Below are 23,408 nucleotides of genomic sequence, written 5' to 3' on the forward strand. Positions count from 1 at the left end.
TTCACTGTGTATTTGCACATAAGAATATTGTAAATGGTGATAATTCTTATGTATGTAGAAAAGTTCCTTGCTATTTCTCTGAACTCGTATTTAAGTTGAAGACTAGAAAAAGGGATCATAAAGTAAGATAATATGATCCTGTTTGGAAGACTGTAGAGAGTGTTAAGATGTTAAAGATCTGAAAATGAGAATTAAGGGTTGCCCATGCACCTACTAAGAGATTAATTCAGGGAAATTTCTGTTTTCTGAGAAACTAAAGGAATAGATATTATCACTCAGGTTGTCAGGAAGCTGTATTTAAAAAAACCTGAGCATTTTGTTAAGTTATAAAACCAAGAAACACATTAAGCAGCTACTTCGTGCTCAACTCTGTGCTGAATGCTATGGAAAACATGAGAAAGAAATGAGATTCCTACCTGAGAGTACTTACAAAGACAGCATAATATAATGGAAAGAGTTCAGGACAGAAAATCAGAAGTCTTGGATTCCACCAGCTTACTCTGTGACTTTGGTAAGGGACTTCTCTCCAAGTTTCAGATTCCCAGATCATTGAAATAGAATTCAATGTGATAATATGTGGCAGTACCTCAGAAATTATGAAGAGCTAATCACATGTGGTCAATGACAATACAGTTGCTAATGACTGGAGGTAATAATGATATAGTAAAAACAAACAAACAAACAAAAAAAAACCCCAGACACTCTGATAGACAAATCTGGGTTAGAATCCTGTCCTTGTCATTTACTGTGTGGCCTTGGGAAAGTTACTTAAACTCTATAAGCCTCAGTTCCCCATTTGTAAAATTAGGATAATGATAACAATAAAAACTTACCACATAATATTGTTGCCTATCACATAGCAGGTATTTGGTAACGGTAGCCTTTATTACTCATCAAAATAAATACAGTTAAGGGCACCTGGGTGGCTCAGTCAGTTAAGTGACTGCCTTCAGCTCAGGTCATGATCTCAGGGTCCTGAGATCAAGCCCTGCATCAGGCTCCCTGCTCAGCGGGGAGCCTGCTTCTCCCTCTCCCTCTGCGGCTTCCCCCTACTTGTGCTCTCTCTCTCTCTTTCTCTCTGTCAAAAAAAAAAAAAAATCTAAAAAAATAAAAAAAAATAAATACAATTAAGTAGGAAACTGTATTGTATAAGCTGTAAAGGCAATGGAAATTTAAAATTCCATGTCAAAATATACTGTGAACAAAGCTACCATGACAGCTGAAATACCTGTGAGTATCCCTTTTTAGAAATTTTACATAATGATTTTGTATTCTTTGGGTAAATACCCAGTAGCATGATTGCTGGATGATAAGGTAGTTCTATTTTTACCTTTTTGAGGAAACTCCATATTGTTTTCCACAGAACCGCAAGAGGTTCTCCTTTCTCCCCATCCTCACCAACATCTGCTGTTTCTTGTGTTGTTGACTTAAGCCATTCTGACAGGTGTGAAGGGATACCTCATTGCAGCTTTTATTTGCATTTCCCTGAAAGTAAGTGATGATGAGCATCTTTTCATGTGTCTATTGACCATCTGGATGTCCTCTTTGGAGAAATGTCTGTTCACGTCTTCTGCCCATTTTTTAATTGGGTTATTTGTTTTTTGGGTGTTGAGTTTTGTAAGTTCTTCATATATTTTGGATACTAACCTTTTATCAGATAAGTAATTTGCAAATATTTTCTCCCATTCTGTAGGTTACCTTTTAGTTTTGTTGATTGTTTCCTTCACTGTGAAGAAGCTGTTTATTTTGATGAAATCCCAATAGTTTATTTTTACTTTTCTTTCTCTTACCTTAGGAGACATATCTAGGGATACATGCAACCCCTATGTTTATAGCAGCATTATTTACAATAGCCAAAATATGGAAGCACCCCAAGTGTCCATCAATAGATGAGTGGATAAAGAATGAAATCTTGCCATTTGCAAGGACATGGATAGATCTATAGAGTATTATAATATTCTAAGGGAAATAGAGAAAGACAAATACCATATGATTCCACTCATGTGTGGAATTTGAGAAACAAAACAAAGGCTCAAAGGGGAAGAAAAAGAAACAGAGAGGCGAACCAAGAAATGGGCTTTCAACTATAGAGAACAAACTGATGGTTACCAGAGGGGAGGTAGGTGGAGGGTTGAGTTACATAAGTGATGGGGATTAAGGAGTGCACTTGTTGTGATGAGCACAGGGTGATGTATGGAAATTTTGAATCACTAAATTGTACACCTGAAACTAATATAACACTGTATGTTAGCTAAAAACTTATAAAACCTAAAAAATAAAAAGAAATTTTATATAATGAAAAAAGGCCTTTAAAAGAAAACTATGTTTGTATGTTTTAAGAAATTATGTGAGATTAACCCAGGCAGAAGCAATGGAGATAGATATGAGAGTTGTTGAGGAGTTAAAATCTATGAGTTAATAACTCACTGGTGAGTGAAAACATGACAAGTGAGGGAAGGTGACTCTCAAGTTTTTGGTTTGAGTGATTGGATAGATGATGGTACCTGTTCATTCAACAAAAATTTACTGATGTCTACTATATACCAGGTCCTAGAAATAGGGCAGTAAGCTAAACAGACATAGTTCTTGTCCACATGTATGTTACAATCTAGTGGAGGAAACAGGATATAAACAAAATATACCAAAAAAGTAGTTCTAAACCATGTTAGGTGTTAAGTAAGAAAAGTACAGAATGCTATCTCAAAGTATGCCAGGGAAACATAATGAATGCAAAAGGATAAGGTTTTGAGTGAAAGACAAAATTATGACCTCATTTTTTGAACACGTTAAGTTTTGGAGTATCAGTGGGAAACATAGTTGAAGATATCCAGATGTCATGTAAAGATAATAGATTTAGAACTCAGAGTAGATCTGGGTAGCAGATATTAAAAGAAAATTTATTCAGATGGTGACTGAAGTTATAAAATTCCATGAAGTCACCTAAAAACAACATACAGAGCAGGGGCCCCCAGAGGGGTGTTTGTGTGTGTGTGTGTGCACGTGCAAATATGTGTATGTGTGTGTGTGCATGTGCAGTCTTGTTTTCAATTGGATTTGAATGTCTTCCGTTGGGGCACACACTCTATACTTCAAACACAGTCCATATCATTCCTTATTTTCTTATACCTGAACAACTTCAATTTCATAAATATATTTTACCTATTTGGCCTCTGGAAACATTTGAGTTTTCATTTCAGGTAGAATAAAAAGGAGTGGACTTCCTAACATTTAACATTTAAAACAAATACTAACCTACCAAATATGTTAAATATTATTTGTAAATTATCATACAAAAAAGCACTTTTTTTCTATTTTGATGTAAAGTTCTACGAATTTTAGCATATGTATTGATACATGTAACCACCCTCACGATCTGGGCACAGAACAGTTTCAAGAGCCAAAAATAGCTACCTCATTCTACCACTTTATAGTCATCTCTCCCTCCACCCATAAACCCTGACAATCTGTTCTCCATCCTTTATAGTCTTGCCTTTTTCAGAATGCAATATAAATGAAATAATGCAATATGTAGCCCTTTGAGAGTGGCTTCTTTCATGCAGCATCATGTCTTTCTTCGAGAGTCATCCAAATTGTTCTGTATAACAATAATTTGTTCTTTTTATTCTGAGTAGTATTCTATTGTATGAGTGTACTACAGTTTGTTCAGTGTTTGCCCATGGAATGACGTTTAGATTCTTTCCAGTTTTGGACAATTATAAATACAGCTGATATACACATTGCTGCTTAGACATAAGTTTTCATTTCTCTGGAGTAGAGACTCAGGATTGAGATTGCTAGGTCATATGGAAAGTCTATGTTTGACTTCACAGGAAACTTCCAAACCATTTTCCAGAGTGACTGTCACATTTTTGTTCCTTCTAGTAATGTATGAGAGTCCCATTTGCCCATATCCTTGTCAATGCTTGGTAGTATCAATATTTATTCAAATTTCTTTTTTGTTATAAAAGTAAAGGATGCATGAGTTGATTTTTTTAAGGAAATACACCAGAAAGGCAAAAAAATGTAAAATAAAATCCTCCATTGCTTCTCCTCCTAGCCAGGATAAACCTATTGGTTTCAAGTGTATCTTTTCAGAAGTATTTAACTTATTTATAAGTATATATGGACATATACAACTATCCTTGTGCTGCTTTTTAAAATTCAAATGGACAAAGATATCAGACAAGAAATACTTACCTATACCTTGATGATAGGTAATATATTGCTTTGTCAGGAAAATGCCTTCAAAAAAAAAAAACTATATTGTAATGCTTTGGTAAGAGTGAATTGTTACAACCATTCCTATTTCCATGAATTCATCCTTACTCTAAATGGGGATTTAAGAATACAGTAAGAATAAACTAAATGTTTATAGCAGTTTGCCAGTTTGACATCTAATTGCCAAAATTGGAAACAAGCTACGTGACCTCCAGCTGTACATCCATCAATGGAATACTACTTAGCCATTCAAAGGAACACACTTCTGATAACGTACAGAAACATGGAGGAATCTCAAATGCATTATGCTAAATAAAAATAATTTGTTTAGCTGACTCAAGAGTTACATAGTGTCTGATTCTGTTTATATGACATTCTGAAAGTGGCAAACTATAGGGATGCAAAAAAATTCAGTGAAGGGTTTTGTACTCCAGGGATTGAGTATGGGGAGTAAAGATAATGACAAAAGGGACATAAGTGAATTTGGGAGAATGATGGCACTGTATTATACTTTGATTTGGTGCATATTTCAAAATGTAAAAATAATGACTTGCATTCTATGTAAATTATACCTCAATAAAAAACAAATACCACCACCAAATAAATAAATAAAATTCAAATGTATTATAAGTGAATATGGCTCTGTACATAAATGTACATTGTACATTAACATCTACAATCCACTTTGAGACAATTTTTTTGTAAGGTGTAAGGTTAAGGTTGAGGGTGTTTTTGTTTTATTTTGTTTGCATACTGATGTTCAATTGTTGCAACACAATTTGCTGAAAAAACTATCTTTACTAAATTGAATTGCTTTTGCACCTTGGCCAAAAATCACTTGGCCACATTTGTGTGGGCATATTTCTTTTTTTTAATTTAACACTTTGTTTTTTTATTTAACTTTTTATTTTTATTCTGGTTAGTTAACATACAGTGTTATATTAATTTCAGGAGTATAATATAGTAATTTAACACTTCCATATATCACCCCATGCTCATCACAACAAATGCACTCCTCAATTCCCATTACCTATTTCCCCCATCCCCCACCCATCTCCCCCCTGGTAACCATCAGTGTGTTCTCTATAAATAAGAGTCTGAAAACAATGAATCATGGATCACTACATCAAAAACTAATGATGTATTGTATGGTGACTAACAGAACATAATAAAATAAAATTTAAAAAAAGAGTCTGTTTCTTGGTTTACCTTTCTCCCTTTTTTCCCCCTTTGACCCTTTGTTTTGTTTCTTAAATTCCACATATGAGTGAAATCATTGGTATTTGTCTTTCTCTGCTTTATTTCACTTAGCGTAAATATTCTCTAGCTCCAGCAATGTTGTTGCAAATGGCAAGATTTCATTCTTTTGTTTGGCAGAATAATACACACACACACACACACACACATGTATGTATACCATGTCTTCATGTCTTCTTTGTCCATTCGTCTATTGATGGACACTTGGGCTGCTTCCATATCTTGGCTATTGTAAATAATGTGGCTATAAACATAAGGGTGCATGTACACCTTTGAATTTGTATTCTTGTATTTTTGGGTAAATACCCAGTAGTGTGATTGCTGGATTATAAGGTAGTTCTATTTTTAACTTTTTGAGGAATCTCCATACTGTTTTCCACAGAGCCTGCACCAGTTTGCATTCCCACCAATGATACACAAGGGTTCTTCTTTCTCCATATCCTCGCAATCACCCGTTTTTTTCTTGTGTTGTTGATTTTAGCTATTCTGACAGGTGTGAGGTGATATCTCATTGTACTTTTGATTTGCATTTCCCTGATGAAAAATGATGATGAGCATCTTTTCATGTGCCTGTTGGCCATCTGTATGTCTTCTTTGGAAATATATCTATTCATGTCTTCTGCCCATTTTTTAAATTGGATTATTCATTTTGGAGGTGTTGAGATTTATAAGTTCTTTATATATTTTGGATACTAACCCTTTATCATATATGTCACTTGCAAATATCTTCTCCCATTCCTTAGGTTGCCTTTTAGTTATGTTGATTATTTCATTCACTGTACAGAAGCTTTTTATTTTGATGTTGTCACAATAGTTTATTTTTAATTTTTTTCCTTGCCTCAGGAGACATACCTAGAAAGAAGTTGTTATGGCTCATGTCAAAGAGGTTACTGCCTGTGTTCTCCTCTAGGATTGTTATGGTTTCAAGCTTCATGTTTGGTCTTTAATCCATTTTGAATTTATTTTTGTGTATAACAAAGTGGTCCAGTTTCATTCTTTTGCATATTGCTGTCCAGTTTTCCCAACACCATTTGTTGAAGAGACTTTCTTTTTCCCATTGAATATTCTTTCCTGTTTTGTTGAAAATTAATTGACCATATAATTGTGGGTTCATTTGGGGGTTTTCTAGTCTGTTCCATTGATCTCTGTGTCTATTTTGTGCCAGTACCATACTGTTTTGATGATTGTAGCTTTGTAATATAACCTGAAGTCAGGAATTATTTTGCCTCCAGCTTTTCTTTTTCTTTTCAAGATTGCTTTGGCTATTTGGGGTCTTTTGTGGTTCCATACAAATTTTAGGATGGTTTGTTCTAGCTCTGTGAAAAATGCTAGTGGTATTTCGATAGGGATTGCATTAAATCTGTAGATTGCTTTGAGTAGTATAGACATTTTAACAACATTTGTTCTTCCAATCCATGAGCATGGAATGCCTTTTCAATTCTTTGTGATGTCTTCAATTTCTTTCCTCAGCCCTTCATAGTTTTCAGAATACAGGTCTTTCACCTCTTTGACTAGATTTATTCCTAGGTATCTTATTGTTTTTGGTGCAATTGTAAATGGGATTGATTCCTTAATTTCTCTTTCTTCTGCTTCATTATTGGTGTATAGAAATGCAAAAGATTTCTGTACATTGGTTTTGTATCCTGCAAATTTACTGAATTTGTGTATCAGTTCTAGCAGCTTTTGGTGGAGTCTTTTGGGATTTCCATATAGAGTATCAAGTCATTTGCAAATAGGGACAGTTTCACTTCTTCCTTGCTGATTTGGATGCCTTTTATTTCTTTTTGTTGTCTGACTGCTGTGGCTAGGACTTTCACTACTATGTTGAATAAAAGCAGTGAATGTGGACATCCCTATCTTGTTCCTGACCATAGAGGAAAAGCTCTCAGTTTTTCCCCATTGAGGATGATATTAGCTGTGGGTCTTTCATATGTGACCTTTACTATGTTGAGGTATGTTCACTTTAAACCTACTTTGTTGAGGGTTTTTATTGAGAATGGATGTATTTTGTCAAAGGCTTTTTCTGCATCTATTGAAAGGATCATATGGTTCTTTTCTTTTATTGATATGATGCGTCATGTTGATTGATTTGCCAATATTGAACCACACTTGCAGCCCAAGAATAAATCCCACTTGATCGTGATGAATGATTTTTTTAAATATATCATTGGATTTAGTTCGCTAGTATTTTATTGAGAGCTTTGTTTGCACCTATGTTCATCAGGGATATTGGCTTGTAGTTCTCTTTTTAGTGGTGTCATTGTACGGTTTTGCTATCAGGGTAATGCTGGTATCATAGAATGAAGTTGAAAGTTTTCTTTCCTTTTCTATTTTTTGGAATAGTTTAAGAAGAATAGGTATTAGCTCTTCTTCAAATGTTTGGTAGAATTTACCTGTAAAACCATCTGGCCCTGGACTTTTGTTTGTTGGTAGTTTTTGATTACTGATTCAATTTCTTTGATGGTTATTGGTCTGTTCAATTTTTCTGTTTCTTCTTGATTCAGTTTGGGAGGTTATATACTTCTAGGAATTTACCCATTTGTTCTAGGTTGTCCAATTTGTTGGCATATAATTTTTCAAAATATTCTTTTATAATTGTTTGTATTTCTGTAGTGTTGGTTATTTCTCCTCCCTCATTTATTATTTTATTTATTTAGGTGCTTTCTTTTTTCTTTTTGATAAGTCTGGCTAGAGGCTTATCAATTTTATTAATTTTTTCAAAGAACCAGCTCCTGGTTTCATTGATCTGTCCTATTGTTTTTTGTTCGTTGTTGTTTTTGTTTTTTTAGTTTCTATCTCGCTTATTTCTGCTCTGATCTTCATTATTTCCTTCCTTCTGCTGGCGTTAGGCTTAATTTATTGTCTTTTCTAGCTTCTTTAGGTGTAAGGTTAGGTTGTTTATTTGAGATTTTTCTTACTTCTAGAAGTAGGTCTGTATTGCTATATACTTCTTTCTAATGATTGCTTTTGCTGCATCCCAAAGGTTTTGGACTGTTGTGTCTTCATTTTCATTTGCTTCCATGTGTTTTGTTTTTTTTTTTTTAATTTCTTCTTTGATTTCTTGGTTGACCCATTCATTCTTTAGTAGGATGTTGTTTAACCTCCATGTATTTGTGGTCTTTCTAGATTTTTTCTTTTGTTGGCTTTTAGTTTGATAGGGTTGTGGTGAGAAAAGGTGCATGGTATGATTTCATTCTTTTTGTATTTGTTGAGGCCTGTTTTGTGATCTAATACATGATCTATTCTGGAGAATGTTCTGTGTGCACCTGAAAAGAATGTGTATTCTGCTGTTTTAGGATGGAATGTTCTGAATATATCTGTTCAACCCATCTGTTCCAGTGTGTCATTCAAAGCCATTGTTTCCTTGTTGATCTTCTGTTTAGATGATCTGTCCATTGATGTAAGTGGGGTGTTAAAGTCCCCTACTATTATTCTATTATTATCAATGAGTTCCTTTATGTTTGTTGTTAATTGTTTTATATATTTTGGTGCTCCTGTGTTGGGTGCATAAATATTTACAATTGGTATATCTTCTTGTTGGATTGTCCCCTTTATTGTGGTATAATGCCCTTCATCTCTTGTTACAGTCTTTGTTTTAAAGTCTAGCTTGTTCAATACAAGTATTGCTACTTACACTTACTGGTGTGGGCTGAGGTTTGTGCTAATCTTCTGGGGGAGGGGCCTGCCATACTGGGACTGAGGCAAGTGTGATTGAGAAGGGCAGTCCAGCCAGAGTGCAGGGGTGTGGGGCCTTGTGTAAGCAAGTCAGGTAGCCAGGGTCAGTACTGTGCTGCTTCCTGCAGGTTGCTCTGTGTTTATGCTGAGGGGCCCGGAGGAAAAAGGCTCCAAACAGCTCTTTTGTTCCTGGAGAGGTGTCTCTGTGAATGCTGCCTCTCAGGGACACCCGAGAAGAGCTGATAATCTCCCCACTGTGTGCCCCAGGTGTTCTTCAGATTGCTGTTTCCACACTGTCTGCCCCCCCCCCCCCCCCCCCCCCGCCCCGGGTTGTTTGCCTGCCTTCTCTCCAAGAGCAGCACAGTGCCCTCTGGGCTATTTCCCAGCCAAGCCTGCTGACCTTTAAAACTCCAGGCTTTAAGCTCTGCTGGTTGCAAGAACCCTTGAAATTCAGCCCCTCCGGATTTCCAAGCCAACGCTTTGGGGAGTTCTTGTGTGTTCCTCCGTGTGCTCCTCTTTGTCTCACCTTTCTCCATAAAAATGGCTTCTTCCCCTCCACAGCAGCCGTAGTACATTTCTTCCCTAACCACATCTCCCTAATTACTACCTTCTTCAGTGTGGCCTCTTCTCTCCCTTTGGTTATGGAGTTCGTTCTGTCAGTCTTCAGGTTGATTTCCGGGGTATTTAAGATGATTTGATAGTTATCTAGTTGCGTTCATAGGATGAAGTGAGCCTAGGGTCCTTCTAGGGGACCCTAACCCCAACTCTCTCTGTTTCTTCCAGCCTGCTGTTCATTCCATCAAGGGTGTTGCTCATTTCATTTATTGAGCCCTTTATTTCTGGTATGTTATTCCTTATATCTGTGTTAATGGTCTCACTGAAGTCCTCCACTCTTTTCTCGAGTCCAGTAAGTATTCTTATGATCATTGTTTTAAACTCTCCATCAGACATGTTACTTATATCTGTTTTGCTTAGATCTCTGGCCATGGCTTTGTCATATTCTTTCATATCGGATAAATTTCTCTGTGTTCTCATTTTGTCTAAGTCTCTGTGCCTGTTTTTCTGTGTTAGGAAAGTCAGCTAAGTCTTCTGTTCTTGAGAGTAATGGCCTTATGAAGAAGAGGTCCTGTAGTGCCTTGCACTGCAGTGTCCCCTCCTCCCCACAGCCTGGCACTTCTGGAATGCCTCCACTGTGTGCTGCATGTGCTCTGCTCTTGAGTACTGGCCACTTTAGACCAGTCATCTGCATAGGCTCTCTTTGCCTGTTGTGGGCAGTGTTTGGCCCCTGACCTCAATGCAGTGTGTGTGTGTGTGTGTGTGTGTGTGCGTTTAAAGATTTTTTTTTTTATTTATTTGACAGAGATAGACAGCAGAGAGGGAACACAAGCAGGCAGAGTGAGAGGGAGAAGCAGGCTTCCTGCCAAGCAGGGAGCCCAATGCAGAGCTCGATCCCAGGACCCTGGGATCATGACCCGAGCCTAAGGCAGATGCCCAACAACTGAGCCACCCAGGTGCCCCTAAACGCACTGTGTTTTAACTAGGTGTGCACTGGCCTGCTTGTGAAATGAGACCTGCTGCCACCAGAACCAAGGCTCTGCAAAACTCCCAGGTGGGAGGCAAAGTTTTCCTTAATTAGCAATAATCGCGCCTCGGATAAACCTCATACTGCCACTGCGCAAAGCTTCAGGTGGGAGACAAAGTATTGGCAGGAGTTTGGGCCAGTCTTCTTGGGGAGGGGTCTCACTGCATTGGGACTGAAGCAAATGTGACTGGGAGGGGCAGTTCCAGAGGAGCATGTGGGGGGGGGGGCAGGTCTTGGTGTAAGCAAGTTAGGTAGTGAGTGTCTGCTCTGTGCTGGTTCCCACCAGTGTGCTTATGCTGAGAGGAGGGAGTGGGAAATGGAACTGGCCAGTTCCTTTGTTCCCAGAGGGGTCTCTCTGTAAATGGCTACCTTTATGGGATATGCTCTGAAATGAGCAAATAACCTCCCCACTGTGTGCCCCAGGCACTCTTCAGATCACTATTTCCATGCTGTACGTTCCTGGGAGGTTTGCCTGCCTTCTCTCCAATAGCAACCCCAATGCCCTCTGGGCTCTATCTTTAAAACTCCAGACTTTAAGCCATGCTGGTTGCAAGAACTCATGAAATTCAGGCCCTCTCTCTTTCCAAGCCAATTGCTGTGGGGATTCATTTTCCCTGTGCACTCCCCTGTGTGCTAGTCTGTTTCTTGCCCTTCTCTGTGACTGGGTCTCTCTCCCCACCATAGTGACCATGATCTGTTTCTCTCCCAAACTGTGTCTTTCCCCATTTCCTACTTTCCTGATGTGACCTCTTCTCTACCTTTAGTTGTGGAGTTTGTTCTTCCAAACTTCTGGTTGATTTCTGGGGTATTTAGGATGATTGATAATTATCTAATTGTATTCATGGGACAAGGCAAGACTAGGATCCTCCTACTCTGCTGCCATTTTCCCCTCTCTCTGGGCATATTTCTGGGCTCATTATTTTGCTCCATTGATCTATATGTCTATCCCTTTGCTAATGACATATTGTTTTGATTAGCATAGCTTTACAGTAATTCTTAAAATAAGGTAGTGTGATTGCTCCAACTTGATTATTCTTTTCAAAATTGCTTTAGCTAGGGGTGCCTGGGTGGTTCAGTCAGTTAAGCATCTGATTCTTGGTTTTAGTTCAGGTCTTGATCTCATGGGTCATGACATTGAGCCCTGTGTCAGGCTCTGCTCTTAGCAGGTCTACTTTGATATTCTCTCCCTCTGCCCCTCCTCCCACTTGTGCTCTCTCTCTCTCAAATAAATAAATAAAATCTTTTTAAAAAATTGTTTTAGCTATTCTATTTTGTTTGTTTCCCTTATAAATTTTAGCATCAACTTATTTATATCTACAGAAACAAATCTTGCTGAGATTTAGATAAGAATTGCATTAAATTGGGGCACCTGGGTGGCTCAGTTGTTGAGCATCTGCCTTTGGCTTGGGTCATTACCCTGGGGTCCTGGTATCGAGCCCAGCGTCGGGCTCCCTGCTTGGCAGGAAGCCTGCTTCTCCCTCTCCCACTCCCCCTGCTTGTGTTCCCTCTCTCACTGTGTCTCTCTCTGTCAAATAAATAAATAAAATCTTTAAAAAAAGAATTGCATTAAATTTATAATTAATTTTGAATATAATTTATATTTTTATATGCTGAACCTTCCAATCCATGAATATGGCATATTTATTTTTAGGTGTATTTAGGTCTTCTTTTAATTCTTTCATGAGCATTTTATAGTTTTCAGCATACAGATCTTATACATGCTTTGTTAGATTTATACTTAAGTATTTCACTTTTGGAGGGTTATTGTAAATGTATTATTTTTAGATTTTTTTCATTCCCAAATGTACACTAATAGTATATAGAAATATGATATATTTTTGTTGTTATTGACCTTATATCCTTTGATCTTGCTAAACTCACTTATTAGTTCTGTATGGTTTTTGGAGATTATGTTCATATATCACTGAATTCAACTTGCTAATACTTTGTGTTGAATTTTGCATCTATGGTCCCAAGAGATATTGGTTTATCATTTCTCGTAAATTTTTGCAATGTCTTTGTCTGGTTTTGATATCAGAGTAGCATTGGCCTCATAGAATAAGCTGGTAAGTATGCCTTTCTCTTCAATTTTGGTTAAGAGTTTGTGTAGAACAAACATTTCTTTCCTAAATGGCAGAATTCATCAGTGACAATCTGAGCCTGGTATATGTCTGTATGGGGGAGTTCATTATAAATTAAAAATATAAGGATATTCAAGCGATCTATTTTTTTTTTTGTCACACAAAGGAAACTTTATTTGTAGCAAATAAGGAGATCACGGGAATAACTTCAAAGTGGTGACTCCCCAAATGGGGGTGAGTGAGTTTCTTTTATTTAAGGATAGGATGAATACTCAGAAAAGGAAGTTTTGTCATCACATGTAGAGGTGGGTATAAAGCAACTGATGCTTACTTAGGAAACATGCTTATACATGTACTGTATGTTATGTTAATGAGGTTTATGTTCCTCCTTGAGTGGAGATTTTAACATTATTATGAGGTAAACGTGACTATTGGACACTCCATGCTCTCTCTGCACAGGTGTGAGGGGATGGTTGAGCTCAAACTGGGTTTAGGCTGGCTGGAGCTCTTCCTGTTGTTTGCCTCTAAAAGATAAGGTTAACATTCCTGTGAAGAAGAAGAGAGGGTCATTGGGGACCTTTCTGATGACAGTTTTAACCTCATTGACCCCATGGGGCATGGTTTCAATCTCCCCTAGATTTATGATCATTCCTCAGTTTTGAAGGAATTGGGACAATGACCACTCTGGCTATGTCCTGCTAAAATGGAATGAAGTTTTGGAGTTTGAGGAATAAAACAACTTTGCACTTTGTTGGAAATCTACCCTGGTACTTGGCTAGCAGTGTACATTTTGCATGGCCAAAATATTTGGAAAGCACATTTCATTATTACATATAACCCAAATTTTACTAGTCCTTGTAACATTGATTTAATCCTTTGGGGATTCCAGAAAAAGGGTCCAGTGTTTAGTATGATTAACTTGTTCCCAGTATAATGTAGTTCTCTGACTTAATTTATCATAACTGGGGGTTATCTATAAGAATCTGTCTCATATCTGGAATAAATTTCTATCAAAAGTTCTTGTGGTGTGGTTACAGATTAACATTTTCTCTTTTGACAAGATTTTTCTTAGAAAAACAACATAGATCAACATTCTTTTCTCTTAGCTGGAACTTAACTGTTCTGTTCTGGACCATAGGTGAGAAATTTGCTCCATATCTTATGAACTGGTCTTAGTCTTGAAAATAGGTTAGTTTAACAGTTGTCTCATTTCAGGAGGCAGTCTTGCAGGTGGGCTCTCAAAATTAGGTCTATATTGTGCAAGCAATTAGGTAATTAATGAGACATTTCTATGGAAACAAAAGAAATACACAGATTAATGACTGGAGCAAATTATAAACCCAGTGTCTGAGTCCTGAGTGTTGCCAGTGAAATATTTCTAGATGTTGGGTTGGAAGCATCCTCAGTGGGAGTGGGAGCAGGCAGTGGCAATCTGATGGATTGTTTCTGGTTTGAACTTATTTGAACTCAAATGTCTCTAGTGATCTGAGTGGCCAATACAACAATAGGCATGAAGATTGTGTAAACACAGGGTGTCTGGGTGGCTCAGTCGGTTAAGTGACCAAGTCTTGATTTCAGCTCCGGTTGTGAGCTCAGGCTCCATGTTGGAGCAGTCTGCTTGAGATTCTCTCTCTCCTTCTGCCCCTCCCCCCAGGTCTGCACTCTCTCTCTCTCTCAAATAAATAAATAAAATCGTAATAAAAAAGATTGTGTAAACATGGGCCAGTGAGGCAATTTCTCTGAAGTTTACCTTAAGGTGTCTAGCTTCAGTTTTCAGGGCTTCAGGAAAAAGGGCAGTTTTAGGTCTCAGTGATTCCAAATCAAGAGAATGAAAGAAAATTGGAAACTTTAGTTTGGAGAGTCATAGCCAGATATTCAAGGAAACCAGAAGAATTCGGGATCCAGCCCAGTTTTATAGGAAACAACAAACAGTCAAAGATAATTAATCAGAACTAGAATCTAACACCTACAAAGATGTGTTATTGAAACAATTTTTCTCTAAAATCACACTCATTTCTGTCAAAGATAGCCAAATTAAGGCTAATTTTGTTTGTAAAACAAATCCAGTTTTAACAGATTTTACCTAACTATTTACATACGTGTAGCAAGAATAGTGATTGGCCATATAGGTTTCCTTAAATCTACTTTGCTGGAACTTTTCATAAGGAATTTTAGATTGAACTTTTAATAGCCTCTCAAGGCTAAGAAGCCAAGCCACATACTTGCCATCAGACTCACCTGCAATACCTGTAAATTTGGGTTACTTCTTCTTTTCCTGAGGTCCCCAAAACATCCTGAGGTTCCTGCACCTGCCAAAAAGTGACATTCTTTACTCACATGATAAAGTTGCTGGGAACTCTGTAAGCAAGGTATCAAGCCAACATCTCCAAGGGGCTTTATTGGCTTCCTAAAGTCAACCTTAGTTCTTTAAAGCTGTCTGGTCATATCTGAATCTATGTAAGTCTTTCTCAAATATGACATTCCAGTCAAAGTCTTGGTAATATAACCAGTGTTTCCAATGGTGTTCTGCTCAAGGAAAGCAGATTCTTATTGAACATACGCAAATAACTACAATTGCCATGAAAGAAAGAATACTCAATGAGAGTTTCTGAATTTTGGAGGGTTCAGGTAGGGAGAAAAGATAAATGTTCCAATTTGTTCACAAAGGAATATTTTACCAAATTTCTGTAAGTCGTAGATAGCTTAAGAGAAAATGTTTGTTTTTTAAATCTAGAAGAACAAATATTAGAGAACCAGCAATGTTTTATACAAAAGTGATAAGAACTATAGTCATCTTTCTCAAATCATTTAGTCCCATGTTACTAATTCTGTTTGAATGCAGTTTTTTCATTAGTTCCAGAAATTCTTACTCAGTTTAGTTATACAATTCTAAGGGGATGAAAAACCTGTATTTGTTGAAAGTCCTTCTCATGAATCTCCTTGAAGCTGAAACATTTTTGCAAGAGCATGAGAACAATAACTGTTAATGACAAAAGATTCAAAAATGGACATGGTTAAAGATCTGATGAGAATTCATTATAGTGTAGTTGACAATGAAATTCAGTTATTTTTGTGACACACATTTTAATAATTAGAATTTTAAGTGATGACATTATATCAGTACATATTAAAACTTCAGGAATTTCACATACTTTCTGGAACTGTTACAGCATTTACCCATACAATATAACCTATGAAGGCTTATCATCATTTGTTTGACAATGCTTGTCATGTAAATTAACATACCAAATAAACAAGTCTGATTATTCAGAAAGACTTCATTTAGAATTTGAATTTCTGGGAAATTTGTTAAAAAAAACCCAGAAGGTTTTAAAGCACATACCTAAGTAGGATCACAGATCACTATAAAATTTAATATTTTATTATCTATTTAACCAAGGTGGTGACAAGAGATTCCAAAGGCAAATATAGAGGGTTATACAGGTATTAGAGAAACTTAGCTCCTTTAATATTGAGAAGATTCAGGTTTTTTTTTTAAGTAATCAAGGACCTGTTTCCAATGACTCAGGTTGCTACTGTCTCCTTTGTCTGGGATTGTAAAGGAAGAAAGAGAGAAGTACAAGGACCAAGTATCCAGGGTGGAGATTTAAACAGGGAACAACAACAGTGTCTGGCATGCCTCACAAACACACCAAACAACCAGGTGAGGCAGAGATTTTTCTTTCAACCTCCCAGATTCTAAACTAGTCTCTGTTGGACCATTCCTTGTTTTGCCAGGCTGGGGCATCCAAGCCTCTGAATGGTCAGGTTGTGTGATCCTTCATCATAGGCTCAACTCGAATAAGTATTCAATCCCCCAGAGTACTCTGTTATTCTGGCTTGCCTAGACTTTGTGAGACAACTCTAGTTTTCCTCTAAAAGCTGTGCTATAAACCCAGCGTAACTTATCCCAACTGCGATCCTTTTGAGTAAAAAATACTCAAAGTGGCCTTTGGATTTCAGGTGAGGTCAGAACACTGGGCCAGTGTTCACAAGCACCAAGGTGAGTCCTCCAAGGAGTTGACACCAGGCCCTGGTAGCTTAACCCAGGTAACTAGAGGGCAGAACTTCAGAAGGACAAGTGTCCCATCTGAGTCACCAAATTTGTAATTGAACTAATATGAGTTTGCTCCTTGGTGAGTTACAGATAGAGACTACACCAGGTGGAGTTGTCACACGAAAGAAACTTTATTTGCAGCAAATAAGGAGATCACGGGGAATAACTTTCAAAGCCATGACTCCTCAAGTGATTTATTACTTCTTGAGTGAACCTTTTTTTTCAATTGGGAGAGGCCATCTATGATAGGACCTGAGTATCCCTTCAAGTTCTTGTTGGGTATGCCAAGAATACAAGGCCCTGAACACTCTTTGCCTTGGTCATTTCTCAGTGTTGTGTTTTCAGTGAGCAGCCTAGAAGGATGAGGTAATGTCTGTCCCTTAGACAAAGAGCAGTGGTTCACTATAAAAATGGCAAATACCCTAATCTCAGTGTTTCTGTCCTGTAATGCAGCCCATAGAATGTGTATCTATCTAGGAGTCTCATGTTTTCTGCCAGCATTCATGAACTAGCAATAGTAATAATAATAGTAAATCTCAATTAGCTTGTAAGCAGGGTAAAATTCTAGACCCTCACAGTTCCTGATAGTTTTGGCAATGAGGATGGGTGTGTGCTGTGATATGGGATATGAGATTCCCCAGTATGAAATAGAGAAAGAATGCTTTCTCCCCAGTGATGAGAGGGCCAATGTGGAAATAAGGGTTCTCCACTGCTCTATCTGTTAATGAGACCAGGAATTAGAAAAAGCCTTGTTAAAAAAAAAAAAAAGAAGATATTAGGAAGGGAAAAATGAAGGGGGGGGCAGAAATCAGAGGGGGAGATGAACCATGAGAGACTATGGACTCTGAGAAACAAACTGAGGGTTCTAGAGGGGAGGGGGTGGGGGGATGGGTTAGCCTGGTGATGGGTATTAAAGAGGGCACGTATTGAATGGAGCACTGGGTGTTATACGCAAACAATGAATCATGGAACACTACATCAAAAACTAATGATGTAATGTACGGTGATTAACATAACATAATAAAATTAAATTTAAAAAAAGAAAAAGCCACTTCAAAGGTGTTTTGATTGCTGTTGAATCTCCTCTGGGTGGGAGTTTGTAGGGATGTTATCATGACAATGGGGCAGCAAGCCCTGGGACTCCAACCAAAATGCAATGAATGTTGTGACTGCTGAGTCAAAAGGCCTCCCATAAGGATATAGTGTCAGCATTGAGAATATAGAGCTTTGAGTGGAGCAAAACATTAGAAGTTCACTTGTTGAGCTTGAGCAGGTATTCACTTGAAAACAAAAGTAAATGTAAAGAAATTTCTTTCTCACTCTACACCCCCTGATCACTCTCTTCCATCCCAATCTCAAGTGATTTAGGAAACAAAAACAAAAACAAAAACAAATATACTGGGGAATTTGTGGGGAGAGGAGGCACTCAAACTTTTATAACTGTTAGATATAAGCACCCAAGTCACCATCTTATCTGGTCCTGTGGGGTTTAAAAACATTGAGGATTACAGGGAAAACATGCAGCAGCATTTGTGGGGGCAAAAAGGTAGCAACTGGGCCTGGGCCCTTGCTGATCTATAGGAGGTTCATGGAGAAGAGACAGCACCAACTCTGGGTTAAGGAGCCAAAGGGAAAAAAGCCTCCCTGCAGCTCAGCTTTATAAAAGATATCGACAAAAATATTGCAGCATGCATCATATCTAAAAATAAGAGAATGGATACTTTCTTCTAGGATCATGAACAAGGCAAGATTGCCAACTCTCAAAATTTGTATTCAACATAGTACTGGAAATCCTAGTCAGTAGGTAAGGGAAGAAAAAGAAATAATAGGTACTGATTGCAAAGGTAGAAGTAAACCCTTTATTCACAAATGACATGATCATGTATGCATAAGATTTTAAGGAATCTATATAAAAAGCTATTTGAACCAGTAAGGTCACAAGACATAATGTCAATATACAAAAATCAATTGTATTTCTATGTACTAAGCAATAAACAATTGGAAATTGAAATTTTAAAATGTCATTTACAGAAGTATATAAAAACACTAAACATGGATGGGTCAATTGAATAAAATATGTGCAATACCTATACACCAAAAAATACAAAACATTGTTGAGATGAATAAACAGAGAGATATACCATGGTCATGTATTGGAATGTTCGATGTTTTTTAGATGTTGTGTTAATTTTCTATTGTGTGAGAAATTGCCACAAACTCAATGACTTAAAATGACACAAACTTATTATCTCATATTTATGTGAATCTGGAGTTGAGGCACAAGTTAGTTGGATCCTCTCTGTTCAGGGTCTCGCTAGGCTGGCTGAAATCAAGGTGTTGGCCAGGGCTGTGATCTCATCTGAGGTTCAGGGTCCTCTTCCAAGCTCATTGGTTATTGGAGAATTTAGTTCCTTGCAGTTGTAGGACTGAGGATCAGAGAAAGAGTTGCTGATAGGTCCTCTGAAGCACTAGAGCAAATGGGTAAGTTGGAGCTTTTCAGGGTAATCTAAAAATCCAATTACAGCAAGCAATTAAAGTAGGACTGATGGGGTTTTGGAATATAGGTCAGGTTCAGTGGAGTGAGGTCCGGAGCCGACGGCCAAGAAAGAATTCTTGAGACGTCTTTGATGCAAAAAGGTGGCTTATTAAAGCACGGGGACAGGACCCGTGGGCAGAAAGAGCTGCCCCAGGTTTGTGAGGGGTGGCTGATTACATATTTGGGAGTTGGGGAAGGTAAGGAAAAGGGAGGTTTCAAAAGGATTTTCACAAGTTAAAGAAGACTCAGAGGATACCAGAAGCCTTGCCATTGTTAAGTTAAGGTTGTTTTTCCCTCTAGCAAGGCATTAACATTAAGATTGTTGGGAACTTCCAGGAGGAACATTATACTCTGCCCACTTCAAGTATCTGTTACTGGGCTGCAGGTTATAAGGACACTTAATTGTATCTACATTTCCTTCTGGAAGCTAGGTTATTGATAGAAATACTTTGTTCTTATAAATTGCTAAGACTCTTGTAAACTGAGGGAGACTCGTGTCTTGCAGGATTGTGATCTCTATAAGTTAACTGTTTTTCCTTTCCTTAGCTTTAGGGCTGCCAGGAGTGCCTGAGGAATGTCACATATATCCCCCCTGGGGGGTGGGTGGGTTGTGAGGTGTCAGCTTCTGCTTTGTCCTCAGCTAGCCCTGTGCTCCCTCATCAGGACTATGAAGTAGAAGCTTATGTAGAGGTCTATGGAAAGCTGTTGCCTTTGTGTAAGCTGTCTTTTCTTTGGGGCTTAGTATCTGATGGTATATCTGGGGCCACTGTTGGTCAGCAGGGTCAGCAGTTGGAAAGAAGAGATAGATGCTGAGCAGAGGAGAGCAATGACAAACTGGAATCTCCAAGGCACCTCTGCTTTTGTCTATCACCATATCAACAACAGATTTGTATTTTTCAAAGATGGTTGCAACAATATTCCATCCTATATGCTCTTCTGCAATATGACTTTGCCACTCCCCCATCAGGAAGTACAGTCTAGTTCTCACCCCATTGAATCTGGGCCCTATCTGTGACTATTTTGACTGAAAGAATATGGTGTAAGCGAAACGATGGCAGTTCTAGGCACAGTACTTACCTGGCATAAAACTTCTGATTCCTGCCTCTTGGAACACTCACTATTGATACAGTCCCTTGTGGAGCTTCCATACTATAGAAGCCCAAGCCATATTGTGAGGCCATATATAGTCCACAGCTCCAGCTAAGTTCCCAGGCAACAGCTAACCATGTGCATAAACCATCTTGGATGTCCAGCTGAGTTGATTTTTAAGATAAATCCAGCACCAGATACCATCTGAATGAAGTTGTGAAACCCCAAGTGAGTACGACTCAGCTGATCCCAGTCAACTCACAGAACAATAAGAGAGAATAATAATTTTTTCAGCCACTAAGATTGGGGATGATTTGTTATGTAATAATAGATAATCAGAACACCATCTGATCATGAAGACTCTCCAAGAATTATAGCCATTGTTTCACTTCTACCTCCTAAATCTCATGCAGATTCCTTTAATGTGGAACCATTCATATAAAGGGTTTCTAGGAAATGTAGTTTCAAGCTCAAATAAGTTGACAATAGAACACCCGGTATATTTGGCTTAGTTGTGTAACTTTGGCTATTAGAATATGAATTGACATGACATAAGCAGAGGGTTTAAATGTATCTGCTTTGTGTTGGCTTTTTCTTCTACTTTTGCTATCTGCCATGAGAAGAACCTGCCTTGGATAACCTCTGGTGTGGTCCTACAATGATAGGTGAAGACCTGAATCCAACTCTGGGTCTACAGTTGAACTAGCCAATCCCAGCAAGGCTCAGCAGAACCACAAAGAAGTAGCAGACTTGTGAACAAGAAATAAATATTTGTTGTAAGCCACTGAGATTTTGAAGCTGTTTGTTGCATGGCATTATTTCAGGCAATAACCATCTATTATAACTAGTAAATAAATGGAAAGAACCAAACCTTTTTTCTGCCTTTCTTGATGAAAGTCCTTCAAGGTAACCCAACAGTTGATGTAGAAAAGTTCTTCTTTACAGAAGAATCCCAACTTATAAATGCAGGAAGAATGATGGGATATCACCATTTTGAAACATATAATGAAATGATAGTTCTAAGCAGAGATCATCAAGAACTGCAAAAATTATTAGGTGAAAAGTGTTTGGGTAAGTTTAAAATAGATTGATCAGGCTGTCAACACATAAACAATTTAATCAGTGTTTACACTGCAAAAAAAGAGAGACAACCAAATATTATGTCTCCTGATGTGATGCAATAGAAAATACAAACAACACCACTTATAGCTTATTCTTGTTAAAAGTTGAATCTAAATCTGATAAACCTCTATACCTAGCTACAGGAAATACAAGAGTCAGAGGAACTGGTGACTGGTGGTACCAGTTAATGAGTTGGGAACCCTGGAAGAAGTTAAATGACACCATGGGGAGGAGCATTTAGCAAAACCCAGAGTGTGGGAAATTTTCTAGGACAAACAACTGATTTCTTCCACAAATACACTGAGAGGAAGGAGAAGAGAAATATAATCTATAGATTAAAAATATTAGAGACATAGTAATCAAGTTTGACTTATGTACATTGGTTGGATCCTAATTCAAACAAACCAATTGAAAAATAATGTGGGAGAAAACTAGAGAAATTTAGACACAATATTTGGTGACATTAAGGAATAGCTGTTATCCTTAGATGTGATAATATATTTAGATGCAACTAGGGGATAGTTGTTATCTTTACATGTGGTATTGTGATTATGTTTAAAAATGAGTCCTTATCTTTTTGAGATATATACTGAAATGTTTATAGATAAAATGATGTATCTTGGTCTTGTTTCAAAATGGAGGGCTGTGGGTGGGGGTATAGATGAAACAAGAATGGCTAAGAACCTGGGGTTTTGGCTGGAGCAATTGGGTGCATGGTGGTACAGTTAGTGAGATAGGAAAGTCAGAGAGAGAAACAGGTTTTGATTGGGACAAAGGGATTGGCAGATCAGCAGTTCTCTTTTTGATACATTAGATTTGAAATGCCTATTAGAAGTAGTAGGAGTAGAGACATTAAGCAGTAGTAGAGATATCAAGTAGTAGAGATATCAAGAAGTAGTAGAAGTAGAGATATCAAGCAGATATGAGAGTCATATGCTCCCTGAGAGGTCATGCTGGAGATGTAATTTTGGTGTCTCCAGATTGTGTAGTTTATACTCTCCCTATGTGAACTCATCCATCCACATGTCTTTAATACTTCCTAGATTAGGTAGGAGCTATTCTGTTTTTTACAGTTTCTACCATTCCTACAGGGAGTGCCAGTGTGTTCAGCCATTTTGGATAAATTAACAGTATGTATTAAAATTAAAATGCACATCCTCAATGACCAATTCCACTTCTCTGTATCTACCCTAGAGTTACATTTGTACATGAGCAAAAGCAAACATGACAAGAATACTCCCATTTATTTGTAATGGCAAAAATCTGAAACATTCCAAATGTCCACTGACAGGGGAATGGCTAAATTAAAAATATTTTCACACTATGGAATATTATGCAACAGTTAAAAAGAAAGTAGGATATCTCTGTGTATTGTAATGAAAAGATCTTCAAGGTATATTGTTGAATAAAAAATGCAAGTTGCACAGGAATACTTCTATGTTGATAACTTTAAAAAACTATGTGTGTATATGTGCATGTGTATATACATATAGTTACATATATGTATTCAAATTTAAAAGTATTTCAAATACTATACAACAAACAGATAACATTGGCTCTATCTGGGTAGGATACTAATGTGGGTGGCTGGTAAAGAGAACTTTTAGCTTTATCAGTAATGTTTTCATTTTATAATAAAAAGATATTTACATATTACTTGCAAATTTATCTTTTATCTAATATAAAAGAGTAAAGCAATTACATGTAACTATCTGCAATCAAGTAATAGCAAATGACATAGTGAAGTGGCTAGGAACAGGGGCTTTGGAGTGCAACCTCCTGGGTTTACAT

At 37.5% G+C, this 23,408-nt stretch overlaps 1 long non-coding RNA gene across 2 annotated transcripts in view; it reads right to left on the minus strand.

The window, feature by feature from the left end:
- LOC123851199 (uncharacterized) overlaps nucleotides 1-23,408 on the minus strand; it is a 168,606-nt gene that overhangs the window by 107,707 nt on the left and 37,491 nt on the right. The window contains exons 2-3 of one of the 2 annotated variants that reach the window (XR_010406293.1): nucleotides 15,052-15,122; nucleotides 4,198-4,242 (exon numbers count right to left, since the gene is read on the minus strand). This is a non-coding gene — a long non-coding RNA (uncharacterized LOC123851199). Of the gene's footprint in view, nucleotides 1-4,197; nucleotides 4,243-12,923; nucleotides 13,360-15,051; nucleotides 15,123-23,408 lie in introns of those variants that run through there. The other variant, XR_008506873.2, reaches the window with a different exon arrangement.

Source organism: Mirounga angustirostris, unplaced genomic scaffold (assembly GCF_029215605.1).
Source record: "Mirounga angustirostris isolate CCGP_5_RB_7025 unplaced genomic scaffold, mMirAng1.0.hap1 SCAF_11, whole genome shotgun sequence".
Classification (NCBI taxonomy): domain Eukaryota; kingdom Metazoa; phylum Chordata; class Mammalia; order Carnivora; family Phocidae; genus Mirounga; species Mirounga angustirostris.